General features: G+C 50.6%; 1 protein-coding gene and 1 long non-coding RNA gene across 2 annotated transcripts in view; one reads left to right on the top strand and one right to left on the bottom strand.

Moving 5' to 3' along the window:
• Positions 1–14,835, top strand: part of LOC144737450 (E3 ubiquitin/ISG15 ligase TRIM25-like) — a 220,950-nt gene that overhangs the window by 42,881 nt on the left and 163,234 nt on the right. The window lies entirely within an intron of this gene.
• Positions 7,308–11,447, bottom strand: LOC144737372 (uncharacterized). The gene is made up of 3 exons (XR_013588965.1): positions 11,027–11,447; positions 8,305–9,692; positions 7,308–8,097 (listed from the first exon to the last, which is right to left on the bottom strand). It is a non-coding gene; the product is annotated as an uncharacterized LOC144737372 (long non-coding RNA).

Below are 14,835 nucleotides of genomic sequence, written 5' to 3'. Positions count from 1 at the left end.
AGACAATAAACTGTGTGGGCCATAAATAAGTTATTAGTCCGTCCTTTACAACACTACATTTGGCGTCAGAAGATGGAAACAAGACGAACGAACCGAACGCGAAGTTCGGACGACGCAAGCTCCAACTCACCCGTGGGTGCTGAGGGCGGCGCTGAAGACGCCGGCATGCCGACAGCCGCCCCACCACTAGCGGTTCAGCCGATCACCGCGAGCGGGGGCATCTAGACTGCTCACGCCCGTCTCGCCCAGCTACTGCATGCTGCAGCAGCCATCCTCGAAGAAATTACCTTGGGGGCTGTGGGCGGAGCGGAGCGACCGACGGCGGACATTCCCGCCATCACAAACCCGGAAGAAGTCGACTTTCCCGCCGATGGGTCACGTGGTTCCGCCGGAAGCGGAAGCCATGTGCATGCTGGGAACTCCGGCGGCCAATCACGGCACACCGCGTCATCAGAGCGCAACAGTGCCTCTGCAGGACGCTTCAGCAACGCCACGTCATTACGGCTGCGACGCCATACAGTAAATGTCATGGATGAAGCGATCGCCGCGTTCGGGACCGAGTCCGACCTGGACGAAGAGGACGACACGGCTGCTCTACAGCAACGTCTGCCCGTCTTCCGTGAATTCTCGTCCACAGGGGGCGACTGGGGGGCATTTGAGCGTCGCTTCCTCAGCCACCAGGAGATGGTGGGCTGGTCAGATGTACAGGCTCTACATGCACTACCAGCCACCTTGGACGACGACTCTCTCGCTGCGCTCATCTCCATTCCCAAGCGACAAAGAGCGACACTACAAGCGGCACTTCGGCGGCTGTCCGATGTCTACGGACCTCCTTCCGCCACACGCCACCAGTTTTACGAGAGACGGTGCAAGCCAATGGCAAGAGCGGCTTATCCCCGCATGGACGATGAAGCCATAGACGATCTCGTCCTACAGAAGCTGGTGGAGATGGCGCGGGGACTGCGCCTTGTCATCCAAGCCGTGGATGATGAAGACATGTGCTCATTGCGAGCTGCCCGGAGCATCCATGCTCACTTGATGCTCGACCAGAACGAGCCCATCACCGCATCGGCTACGACATCAGGGCCTGCCAGCAGGGACGACGATCGCTCTCCAGATCGGGTCTTCTCCACGTCCAGGGCGACAAGTCGCCGATCACCGGATCGCACCAGACGCCGCGACGATCAAGAGCGGGGACGGGCCTTTCCCCGTAGCGACGTGACATGCTTCAACTGTGGCCGCCGAGGCCACATCTCTTCCGACTGCCGTGCACCTCGTCGACGCTCCTCCGGATCCCAAGACCGGGACCACAGGGCTCCCAGCGCACCGCGGCATAAACAGGCGAGTCGCGGCACCCCTCACGCTCGGCCCTCACTCACACCTTACACACCACAATGCACCGTTGACTTCGCTCGGGATTCGGCGTATGATGCGCGGTGTTCGGGCGACTCTTCACGGCCACTCCGACCTGGGCAGTGGTCAGAGCTGGCCCATAGGGTGGTCGCAGCGACGGCGGGTTCCTCAGTGATTGTTGGTTCGATCGAGGGGGTAGAGTTTCGCGTGCTTGTCGATACCGGTGCATCAGCCACTATAATTTCCAATTTAATTTATAACATACTGCCGGTGCGATGTCGACCATTGCAAAAGGTCTCTGTTCCGTTTTTTGCCGCAAATGGAAGTTCGTTGGGGATTCTCGGGCAAATTCTGGCGCAAATTGCGATTGGTAATATTAAATTGGCCGGCCCTGTTTTTGTCTCTTCCTCCATCGCGGTGCCGTGTCTCCTGGGTACTGATTTTCTCACCAAAATGCCGATTAAAATCCTCATCGTCCAGGGATGTATTGAACTCCCGTCGGGCCGCCGGATGGCATTTTTACCCGCAGCCACGCATTCACGGACGGCAAATGCCTCCGTGCAGGCTGTTACGGCTTGTCATGTACGCATTCCACCAGGGGCACAAATGCTTGTACCCTTGCGGTTAAAGAAACCGCTCACTCCCACCGCCTCGGTAAATGGCATTCTGTTGGGGCCCTCCAACACAGCAGTTAAGAGCCTATCATTGGTCGCCGCACAGACTCTCGTAGCGGGCGACAGAGAGCCATTTTTACAAGTTTAAAATGTTGGTCTGTCCGAAACCGTCATTCCACAGGGGACAGTGCTCGCTCATGCGACAGTGGCGCCTCTGGGGACCGAGGTTGTTGGATATGTATCTGACAGTCGGCAGCCGCGCCCTCCTCCTAAGTTAGACGAGGGATGGATTGACGCTCTCTGCGCGGATGCCGGCGATTTATCCGGGTCACAGCAGATTAAATTGCAGGCTCTTTTGCGGGAATTCTCGGATGTGTTCAGCAAATCACAATTTGATATTGGCTGCACCAAGCTGTTGCGTCACCACATTGATATTGGTGACGCTGCCCCTATCTGTCAAAACCCGTTTTGGCTCAGCCCGGCGGAGAAACAGCATGTGAAATGGGCAGTTGACGACATGCTGGCGGCTGATATCATTTCTCCTCCTTCAACCAGCCCCTGGGGTGCTCCGATAGTGCTGGTCAAAAAGCACGATGGCAGTCTTCGATTCTGTGTCGATTTTCGGCGCCTAAATAAATTTCCGTGGCTGACGCCTATCCTCTTCCACGTATGGATGAGTCATTGGATGCTCTGGCAGGGGCGCGTTATTTTTCCACGTTAGACCTTTTGTCGGGGTTTTGGCAACTTCCCCTCGATGAAGCGTCAAAACAAAAGACTGCTTTTCGGACACCACAGGGCCTTTTTGAGTTTAATAGATTGCCCATGGGTCTCCACTCGGCCCCAGCGACGTTTCAGATACTCATGGAGCTGGTCCTCGCTGGGCTCCAGTGGGACTCATGTCTCATATATCTTGACGACGTTATCGTCTATGGCCGCACGTTCAACGAACACATTGAACGGTTGTGCGCTGTTTTCTAAAAGATGCGAGCTGCTAACCTGAAATTCAAACCGCAGAAGTGCCACCTTCTGCGTGAGTCTGTGCGCTATCTGGGCCACATAGTCAGCCGCTCGGGAATTTCCACAGACCCTGAAAAGACAAAATGTGTCAGCAAATGGCCTACCCCCACCTTTGCGGGGGATGTTCGCAGCTTTATCGGGTTCGCGTCATATTACCGACGGTTTGTGGCTGGTTTCGCTACAATCGCCAAGCCACTGCATGCTCTTACGGCGAAAGGGGTCAAATTTCATTGGGGAGACGCTGAACAGGCCGCATTTGACTCCTTGCGGAATGCTTTCGTAGCAGCACCGCCCTTAGCTTACCCCAATTTTGCGAAACCATTTATTCTGGACACCGATGCCAGCAACACCGGAATCGGCGGGGTACTATCCCAAACCATAAATGGCGTTGATAGGGTCGTTGCCTATGGAAGCAGGGTCTTGTCCCCTGCAGAGCAACGCTATTGCGTGACCCAACGCGAGCTGCTGGCCATTGTTTATTTCATACAGCAATACAGGCCATACCTGTACGGTCAACGGTTTACTGTTCGCTCCGATCACTCTGCATTGCAATACGCTTTGCGCGTTGACCAACCGTCTGGCCAGCTCTCCCGATGGCTTGAAGTCCTCCAGGATTACAATTTCATGGTGATTTACTGCAAGGGTACACAGCACAATAATGCCGATGCTCTATCTCGTCTTCCGCCAGAAAAAAAATGTGCGTGCTTTACGGGTTCTGGCCGCTGCAAGCCGCCAATGGTACAGCCAGTTGCACCTCCTGAAACACTTTTTGCCACGTTTCCCTCCGATTCTGTGCCGGAGGCGGACCACGAAAGTCCGCCAGCGACTGACGACTTGCTGGGGATGACGCTGGACGAATGGAGTCGGCACCAAATGAACGACGCGTCATTGTTGCCTCTGCGTCGTCGCGCATGTGATACGACCTCACGTTCGGGTAAATTGAACTCTTTTGCTATGCGGCGCGGTCTGGTCATGCATTGGGATGCTGATTCCTGCCAGCACAAAATTGTGGTGCCTTCGGCTTTGCGGTGTACGGCCATGTGCACGGCACACGAGCGATTGTCGCACCTGGGTGTGCACAAAACCATGGGTTTGCTAAGATTGCAATTTTACTGGCCGGGCATGCTTCGCGACGTGACTAATATTTTAATGGGCTGCACCCAATGTGCGCAACGAAAGCCGCCAGTGAAGCCGGCATGCCCACCACTGCAGCCCATCTCGGTATCCCGTGTGAACGAGCTGGTTGCTCTTGACATTTTGGGGCCTTTCCCTACAACGCCTCGTGGTAACAAGTACCTTCTGGTTGGGGTTGAGTATTTTACACGGTGGCCTATGGCCTGGGCCCTCCCCAACCAGTCGGCAGCAGCCGTCGTGAACGCCTTTATTCAAGGCTATGTGTTGGACAACGGCACTCCAGAACGGCTGCTGACCGATCAGGGAAGACATTTTTCAAGTACCCTGTTGAGCGAGGTATGCAGCCTGTTGGGCACTAAGAAGGTGCGCACTTCGCCCTATCACCCCCAAACAGATGTCATGGTGGAGCGGCTGCATAGAACCCTCACCTCTATGCTATGCCATCAGGTTGATGAATCCCACGTAAACTGGGACTTGCAGATCCCAGGGGTCCTTGCTGCTTACCGCATGGCGCCACATGCAGCGACGGGGTTCTCCTCGTTTTTCCTAATGTATGGCAGGGAGGCCATTCCCCCCACTGACGTTCGGCTTGAGATAGAGCAGCTTCCACGGTCATTGAAGCTCGCTGATCATTTACGCTTCAATCTCCAGAAGCTGTCTGAGGCACGTGATGCGGGGATTGAAAATTCCGCCTCCCACTAGCGGGCCAATTCGAGGTTGCAAGCCACTCGCACGTCCATGCATCGGTGGGCACCAGGTGATAAGGCATGGCTTCATTGCCCCCAGGTACCGGTGTCCACATCGGCAAAGCTCCTTAAACCATGGCAGGGTCCGGTTGAAGTCGTCGAGATTGTGCGACCACAATGTATTAAAATCCGTTGGGGACAGCATCGCTGGTTTGTGCACCCTTCTCGCCTGAAGCCATTTGTTGCTCCGCGCGGCTCTGTGTCAAACTCACAACACGAGGGCCGAGCGTGTGATGTGTCCGACGACCCAGATGTCGCCCCGTTGGTACCTAATCCACGGCGCAGACGTGTCATTCCCCCCGCAGATGATGCGGGACTGATGGAGTCGTGCGAGCCGCGTTCTGCCGCTGGGAACCGGGGGGCGCCACGAGTCTCTGCAGAGAGGCCTCAGGACCCATCCAACATTTTTGTCAGGCTGCCTGACCTGCCCGACATTTTTGCCAGGCTGCCTCACCCGCCTGCGCCGAGTCTCCGCAGAGAGACCTCCTGACCCACCCAACATGTTTGCCAGGCTGCCTGACCCGTGTGCACCAAGAGGCTCCGCAGAGAGGCCTCCTGACCCACCCAACATGTTTGCCAGGCTGCCTGACCCGTCTGCACCAAGAGTCTCCGCAGAGAGGCCCCCTGTCCCTACCGACATTTTTGCCAGGCTGCCTGACCAGCCTGCAACCCGGATGAGGACACCCATCCCCTACGATGGGCCCGCGAAATATACGCGGGCTAAATCGCGTCGGTTTTCATGATTGACCATCGTTTTTTTTCTGCAGTGGAATGCTGCATGGGTTGTTGCATCGCGAATGTCGTTATTGGTGATTTTCTCTCACCGTGTACATATGTTGTGTTATTGGGGGGGGGGGGGGTATTTATATTGGGCGTTCTTGTTGTTCTTGTTGTTCTTGTGGTTCTTGTTTTTTTTTTGGCACACGCATCCGTTCATTGATGGGGAGTTTTTCTCTTTGTAACAGCCGGGACGGCTGAGGCTTCCGAAGGGGGGGGGGGGGGTGATGTAGTGGTGATAACTACTCGCTGTTCGCAAGCTGTGAGAGAGCGGATCGTAAACAAGGTTTTCCTGCTCAATCAAACGGTCAGGGTCAAATGGGGTGAGGTAGGGTCCAAATGTCAGATTGGGAATGACCAATCGGAGGGTCCCACAAGGTGGCCACACACAGATCAGACGCTACGCCGAGGTTCTGCCCACACACACAGAAATCACACTACACCGATATTCTGTACTAGAGTTTATTAATGGCCCCAATACGCATTCCCCGGAGGAGTAATATTTCGCGCGGAGAGCCTAGCGTAACTCTGCCTATGAACCCAGTTGCTCACACGTCCTACCACGTACCTTGAAACTGGACTCGCGGTGTCCCACGGACGCCGAGAGAGTCGGAGGGAGAAGGACGAGAGAAGACTTGCCCAATCACTGTCTCGCAGCAGCACTTGCTGGCATCACACGGATGCTGTGCGCGGCTTCAAGAGGCAGGACGGCTGGCAGGGAGTGGGTCGTTACGGCCCGGAGGTTGTAGACAACTAACGCAATCATCCCGGGGTTCCCACCTTTATACTCTAAACTTCAAAGGCCCGAGGGGGGGGGGAGGACGTCGCATCGCGCAGCCAATCACGTGCCTACCTTTCAATTTGCAACTGATGCCCCGCCCTCACCTGGAGCGTCCTTTATGCCTCCACCCATCGTGTTCTTAGTTTGAGCCTTCGGTTTTGCTCTTCGCGCCTAATATTCCACCATGCGTCCTCCCCCCAATGTTGTGAGTAACTCATTGCGGTTGGCCCAGGGAACCTCTGCTTTTTGCGCCCATACAATTTTAAGCCAATTTAGGGGCACCGCAATGTAACCTGTCCTGTGGGGGTCGGCCAATCTACTGGCACCAGGAAACCGTGGGACTCTCCTCCTCGGGGCCCTTCGGATTAAAACCCGATGTGCCAGGCAACCCCCTACCAGGACTCTACGTGGGTGCGCTGCATGCGGGTGGGTGTTTAGTGCGTTGGGCGGGAGGGAGTCGCGGCGCTTGCAGAGTTGCTCCGCGGTCGTGGCACCACAGTTGTGTATCTGTGTGTTTGTGTATCTGTGTGTTTGTGTCTGTGTGTTTATGTATCTGTGTGTTTATGTATCTGTGTGTTTGTGTATATGTGCGTGTATGTATCTGTGTGTTTGTGTCCTTGTGTGTTTACGTGTGCATGGTTTCATTTTTAACGTGGTGTACTTTATAGCCAGAGGTGGGACAAAGTCATTGTTATGCAAGTCACAAGTAAGTCTCAAGTCTTTGCTCTCGAGTCCCGAGTCAAGTCGAGTCAAAGATGAGGCAAGTCCCAAGTCGAGTCAGAAGTCGAAGCCTGCAAGTCTCAAGTCGAGTCCAAAGTCCTACCATTTTTGTTTCGAGTCATTTCAAGTCCTCTTACCACAGAAATAAAATGTATACAAATCATGTATGTCTGTAAGATTTGTATTTATTTAAACCTCTTTTTATACAATGACATTAATCAAACACAGTAAAAAACAGAAAATTTAATTTTCACAAAAAATGATCTTATTTCAACAGCATATTGCACTAGAACAATGCACAGCAGCTTCAGTCCTGTATTGCATTGACCTCATATTGCAAAACAGTTTCACTTTCAAATAGACATGGGTTATTTTAGCCTAAACTTTTTTAAACATGTCATCAATAAAATCCTCACTCCTCAAAATTATCACTTCTGAAAAACTGGACCAACCTGATAATATAATTGGAATGCCTCCATAGAGACTGGTGTGTATGAGAGAGAGAGAGCTGTGTGGACAGGTGATGAGCAGAGAGTGAGTGTGTGTGCGCATGCATGCTGTGGACAGGTGGAGGGAGGCCCCTACACTGCATTGCATTTGCAAAAGATTAAATTGGCCAAAAGTCTGTCAGTCATTTGTGCACGATGGGGACGCAGAATGATGCCACCATGGCTGAAAACTCGCTCCACTGGAGCACTAGAAGCAGGCACTGCCAAGACTCGGATGGCTACTTGAAAGAGTGAAGGAAGAGTCTTACTGTTCAGTGCCCAGAACAAAAGGGCATTCTGTCCTTCTGCCATGTCAATGTAGTGACTTAGCTGTACTGCTGGTGGGGTCCCAACATCCCTTTTCTGCCTCTTATGGTATGCAGCAAACAGCCCTTCTCCTTCCATGTCCTCTAGTTCTTCTTCAGCAGGCACCGGCACAGGCACAGGTTGCTCCGTCTCTGCAGCATCTTTCAGGATCAATTCAAAAAAAACGTGTCACAACAGCAGAAACAAAAGAGCTCTTATTACCATTACTGATGTTGATGATACTGTGCAAGACTGAAAATTGTTATTATTGTTAAAGTCAGATTAATATCACATTAGATCCTAGATCAGATTAAGATCAAATTATTTTACGTTGCATTTAAGTTGCATTGCAAGTCAATAAGATTTACCTTTAACTCGTTGTGCCACCTCTGCCTTGATGTCACGGTTGACCAGCACATGGGGCTCAATCCACAGCAGACAAAAGGCTGGATCCAAGGCAGCTGCTTTCAGGTAGACTGTGTCTGAAAAGGGGGCAATGATCCCTTCTTGAGACAGGGCCATTTTCACATTAATGAAGATCCCAAGAAATCTTTTTTCCAGGGATGCCTGCAGACCTCTGACCAGGCCGCTCAGGAAACGAACTTGAGGCTTCAGCTTCTCAAGATGGTGATTGAGGGACAAGACGGATGGAACAACTGCACTGATTGTAATGACTTTCTCCCCCTGTGTCAAATCAGTTGCTTCTCCGAACGGTTTCAAGATGTCCACCAACTCCTTCAGCAGATTCCACTCTCGTAGTGTGAATGACAGTTCTTTATGCCCGGCCTTCTCAAGAACTGCGCAGAGCTTTTGCTGATCACAATGAAGGACTGCTTTCACCTGCCGCAGTGTAGAATTCCACCTCGTGCTCACTGCAGCAGGGATGCCTCTGTGCTCCCCAAATTCACCATCGAATATGTCTTTAAACGTTGTGCTTGTGTAGAGCAGGGAGCTAAGTTTTTATAACTTGGAGAGAGAAGGACATGCCGCTTTTGTTTCTTTCAAACCGTCTCCCACCACCAGTTGCAATGTGTGTGCAAAACACTGCAGGCGCTGTTTCTTTGCCATAGCAGCATCGACGGTTTGCTGGTCTTCTAGGGTTAAGTCATGCCATAGCTCAGGATCATCAAGATTATCTCCAGCATCATCATCTTCCTCCTGTTCGCTGGGGAAGCAGACCGTAAATGCCTTGTGCATGTTAGCAGCATTGTCACTAATGATATAGTCCAATTTAGCTTTGATGTTGTATTCATCACATATTGCCTCAAATTGGTCACAGATGCGCTCCGCTGTGTGCGAGCCTTTGAAGCGGTTGCAGGCCAAGAGATTTGTCTTTAGCTGTACCCTCTCTGCATCTCTCTCCATCCAGTGCACAGTGACACCAAGGAATCCCCTCATCTTTCGATCAGACCAAATGTCCACAGTGACTGAAACATGGTCAGTGTTGCTCAATTGAGTTTTTAACTTTGAACGTCTCTCCTCAGCAAGGCTCTCTGTTTTTGTGGTCAGCGTTCGGCGACAGACTGGGGTATACTTGCTGTCCAGCACAGCCAGAAAGTGACGAAAGCTCTTATTTTCCACAATAGATAGAGGAAAATTGCAATCAATAATCAAGTCAGACAGTATCGCATTGGAGATGGCCTTCTGCTGTGGGTGGCTCATGCTGTAACGCCCTACACGAGTGTCCAGGAATTGTGAGATTGAAGGCTGTTGTGGTTCATCTACGATGCTTTTGTTCATCTGGTATTCTTCATACCTGTAACAGAAAAGAATATGAAACAGATGTCAGAAAATCCCTTATAGCCACACATGTTGTATTTGAAACTACTCTTTACTCATATCAATGTTGTTGTGTTAATATTCATTGTCTATTGTACACTACGGTATACGATAATACATTTCAGTTTCAGTGTATGCAATATTAAGAATATTTTCACTGCTTCAAAAGTCAGAAGAAAGCCCTTTCCCTCAAGAAACTGAAGTCATATGCTTTATAGCAGTGGTTTTCAAAGTGGGGACGGGGACCCCTGGGTGCCGCGAGGGGGTGCTAGGGGAGCCATGGCAAGTTGGCATGAAAAGTATAGCAAAACAAAATAATTGAATAAATTAAATAAGTAAAATAAACCAAATTAAACCAAAAATAAGCTAAACAATATCCCCATTAGTTAAGAACTGCACTATAATAATCTATTGCATCTCTGAACATTACTACTATAATCGTTATTATTTTATTATATACTGTATATATCCCAGTGGTGCGCTGCCTCACAGACCTAGACTACGGTAGCACGCTATGTCCATGCGCTGCCTGCTGTTTGGGCATGATGTGAAAAGGGAAGGCTAATGGTGGATCTTCTGTGACTGTGTCATCATTTTCCTCTTTACAGTGTATATGTCTTACTATGTTTCCTGTTGTACTTGGATGGGTTTAGGGATGCACCAACTCCATCGAGTTGTGAAAGGAGGTGCACAGAAAAAAGAGTGTGGAACGGCCCATGTCAGGGGGGCCTTGGCTGGAATCTACTGGTATATGGGGGGCTTTGTCATGGTAAAGTTTGGGAACCCCTGCTTTATAGTTCACTCTCTCCTGCACACCAGATTCCATGGTGCCTTGCTGCATCACACAGCAATTGCAGGTCTACTGCTGCCTCATTCATTGTTTAATTGTGATTGTTTATGTCTTCAGCGACAGTTCAGCTTAGTTGTGATTAACCAAAATTACATAAACGACCTCAATGAGGCAGCACACCAGCCACTCTGAAACTGAACGATTGAAAGAGTAAAACTGGAAGGCCTGTTTTTGTCTCATGTGTGTTGGAGAGACTGAGATATACATTTGTGTTTATCCGTCTAGCAGCAAGGTAGAAATGATACTTTAAAACGGACGTTGACATGATGCTGAAGAGGTTTTCCATCTGAGTGTGCTGCACTCATGTACCTCATATAATCGGGGTTCAAAAATCCCTATTTTTGTAAGCATTAACCAGCAAGGGAGACGTGCGTTTACTGTCTCGTTGATACAGTAAATATGCAGCAGCTAGTAAGTTACGGTACATCCGATAAGGTGCTTAGCATTCGTTCAAAACTTACCTTTCTTTGTGCAACTTCAGGTGTCGAACAAAGTTAGACGTTGTGGCAGCACCGTCTGTAATCTTCGACCCGCATGTTTTGCAAATTGCAACTCGTTTTTTGTCGACTACATCGTAATTTTTATAGCCAAACGAAACTATCTTCGGTATCATTTTGCCAACTGGCGCGTTGTTGCTTGTTGCGCTTCATTGGTTGTCTTGCAATGTGCCTGCTTAGATGCTGTCCAATCAAAACAACGTGGGACTACAGTGATTGGATGTCGTGCAGGCAGCGCGCGTGCTCTCTGCATGCATACAGGTGGTGCACATTTTTTTCACAGATGCAGATAAACTGAGAGCGGCGCGGCCGTGTGAACATTTTTTCCCCCAGTTTTCATGGGAAGTAGCAAGTCTTCTCGAGTCAAAAAGCGCAAGTCCAAGTGAAGTCACGAGTCATTGATGTTAAAGTCCAAGTCGAGTTGCAAGTCTTTGTACATTTTGTCGAATCGAGTCTGAAGTCATCAAATTCATGACTCGAGTCTGACTCGAGTCCAAGTCACATGACTCGAGTCCACACCTCTGCTTTATACATTAGTGTGTGATACACCCTCGTGTGAATTACTGTACAGTGTTCGAGAAGCGTGGCATACTGTAGTGGTTGACTGTCGTCTCTGGTCCATTGCAGCTTGTATATCACAGCATGTAGTGCACTACAGTGTTTACAGTGCGGGTCATGTGTTGTGAGTGTGCTGCAAGCTGTGTGTGTGTGTGAACCATAGTGGTATGAGTGCGGGGTTGTGTATGTATAGTGGGTTCAATTTAGGTGCACACACTTCTTGGGAGGCAACACTCATTTATTGGAACAGTAAGTATTATAACACTGTACATTACACATAGGGTGGTGACCACCAACCTACTCTAGCTAACACACACTTCTCTAACTCTCAGCTACTCTAGCGTGACCCAGCCAGGTGGGCTACTGGCAGGTCCGCTGACTGGAGGCTTGACTCTTCTTGGCGTCTTCACGATGCATCTTCATTCTTGGCACGGGCAGCCCCGAACCTCGTGAGGAGGCTGCTTATATGGGGCTTGGCGTGCCCGGGCCCCACCCCGGCCACGCCTCCCTTCGAGAACCTTCTCGAAGCCCCCCTGCTGTCCACGTGCCCTCCCTGAGGTGCCCCCTGGGCCCCCCGGCCCCCACTGGGATCCGGTCACGTGTCCAGCCGGGATCACAGAGAGTGCCACGGCGTCACAGCACCCCCGTGGCGTCCCGAACCGGCCCTGACGTCATTTCTGCCTCCAGCCGGGATGACGTCATATGTGTGCGTAGACCCACGTGGTAGTGACGCTCCCGACATAGTGGCATCACACGTGTGCGTGTATACACAGTAGTGATGCTACAATCACTACATATGTAGGTAGATTATTGCGTGCGAGGGGCTGGTAACCCCTCCTCCTGACACTTTTTCTATCAAGCACCACGACGGAAACACCGAAAAGCTTGTGCGAGAGACCAGGGAGACACTCCCATCTGGTAGAGCCAGACTGAACCCCTCCCTCCTCCCATCAGGGTTTCTCCAGGAGCAGGAGAACACTGCGATTGGCCACATGGAATGTCTGGACTCTCGTTGTGGGAGAGAGGCTGCCACTGCACTGTTGGGAAATGGACCGGTAATGCCTGGACCTCTGTGGTATACAGGAGGTCCGGTGGACCGGTTCTGGCTCCAGTCATCATGAGGGGTGGACACTTCTCCACTCGGGGCATGAAACAACAGGGAGTGGCACTTCTTTTTAGCAAAATAATGAAGGTGGTTTGGGAGTGTGGCAGTAGGTGTGGGAAGCTGTAAGGCCAAGGCTACTGTGGGCTTGCCTCCCCATCAACAAGAGGCGAGGAATGGTGGTGGTGGTTGCTTACACCCCCACCAAAGATGAACATCAGTGGAAGGATGCAGAGAAGACTGATGAGTCAGACGCCTTTAATAACCTCCTGTCCCAGGTGAGAGCTAAAGTCGCCCCCCAGGATAGAGTCATCCTGTTGGGTGACTTTAATATCCGAGCGGGTCATGAAGCAGACACCTGGGTTAGAGCGACCGGAAGGCATGGGCCAAACTAGGTGCTCATCCTATAAAAAATACTAATCAGGATGCTATTGTAATGACCGCGAGTTGAGTGGTGGTAGGGAAAGAGACGAGGCAGGGTAGGAATGGAGACGCAGTTACGGCGGAGGAGTACAGGCCGAGTGTGTGGGGTAAGGCAGGCGAGCGGGGAGTGGCAGAGGGCGTCGTTAGAAACAGAGGTACGAGAGAGGCGGCTGTGTTGCTGTTGCTTTATTGACAGAAGTTAGTTGTGGGGCGGTCCATAAATTACGTCACGCACCTGGGGGGGGGGGGGGTCAGACATTTGTGACGATGTGTGACGAGGGGGTAGGGGTTGAGAAATGTGACGTCACATCAAAATGCCAACTTTAAATAAATATAGAATTGTTATATACAACACTAATTGTTATACAAACACTCCTACAACATCAGATTGCAGCGCCACATTAAATACGCACTACAATAACAATAGTTTAAAGCGATTTGAAGCATGTTTTATTTTCAAAATGGAAATTTGGTTTGGGGGGGGGGGGCAGAGCTTTGTGACGTCAAATTGGAGGGGGGGGGGGTCTGACTTTTTGTGACGCCGTGTGACGAGGGGGGGGGGGGTTAAAAATCTTCAAAATCGCGTGACGTCATTTATGGACGGCCCCTGTTGACACATACGCGCACGAGAGAGATCATAATCCGTGGCTGTGTTTGGTTGTTCCATTGAGAGAAGTTGGACGACCGTCCGCGATCTGTGATCGCAACGAGCGTTCAAGTTGCATTCCCGAGGAGCAAGGCGGTCCATCATCACACTGTGACCTGCATCCACACCCAAAGGTGGCTTCATCAGAGCTCAACGCTGACCCACGCAGGACACGCCCCCCTCCCTCAGGCCCCGCCCACCTGCCCTCAGGCCCCGCCCACCTTTCTTCAGGCCCCGCCCACCTGCCCTCTGACCCCTGATGTTGGCGGGAAACCAACATCAGATTGGCGGCAGTGATGTTGCTAAGCAGCGAGGCGGTGAGACACGGGCTGAGGTAAACGTTTTACTTCTTGCGTACAGGCACGTGAAGTAAAGTCACTGTGCTGATTACATTTACTGTGCTATGAGGTAGGGAACAGTGGTGTAAGGTTACAACTTGTCCAGATAGAGTTACGTGATTAAGAATGTAACACAACTCTGTAGCATTCTGAGGTAAATCTTTAATAATGTATTTTGTATTTAAGCTGCGAATGTTAACATTTATAGCAACATAGTTACATAGCTTAGGTTATTCTCAAAACTCGTTTGTAAGTGTGACTTGAATCAAAAGTAGTTATGAAAGGTAAAAATGTTGTGTTAACATTATTGACGTAAATAAATCGAGTATTTAAAGCTATAAAAAGTCTATAAAAGCATATTAAATGTTCAATATGTATATTTAAGCATTCAGAATAACGTAGTTACGTAGCTTACATGATTCTAACAACTCGTGTGTAAGCGTGCGTATGATTATAAGCAAACACGATGTGTGAATGTCAGTCCCTCCAGAATAACGCGATTATGCGATCGCAAGATTTCACGCAAAATCAGCCAAAGTCCGCATATTTATGCGGGGGGCGCGTTTTTTCAAATACGCGGCACTTTCGCCGCATAAATTGCAGATTTCCGCGCGCAAAATATGCGGGCTTGCATGATTTCATAATCCCCGCATTTTCGTTGCAAAAAGTCACATATATCTTAGCAGAAAGTTGAAAAATGTTGCGT

Source organism: Lampetra planeri, chromosome 69 (genome assembly GCF_965212315.1).
Source record: "Lampetra planeri chromosome 69, kcLamPlan1.2.h2, whole genome shotgun sequence".
Classification (NCBI taxonomy): domain Eukaryota; kingdom Metazoa; phylum Chordata; class Hyperoartia; order Petromyzontiformes; family Petromyzontidae; genus Lampetra; species Lampetra planeri.
This window is presented reverse-complemented; position numbering and strand designations above follow the sequence as displayed.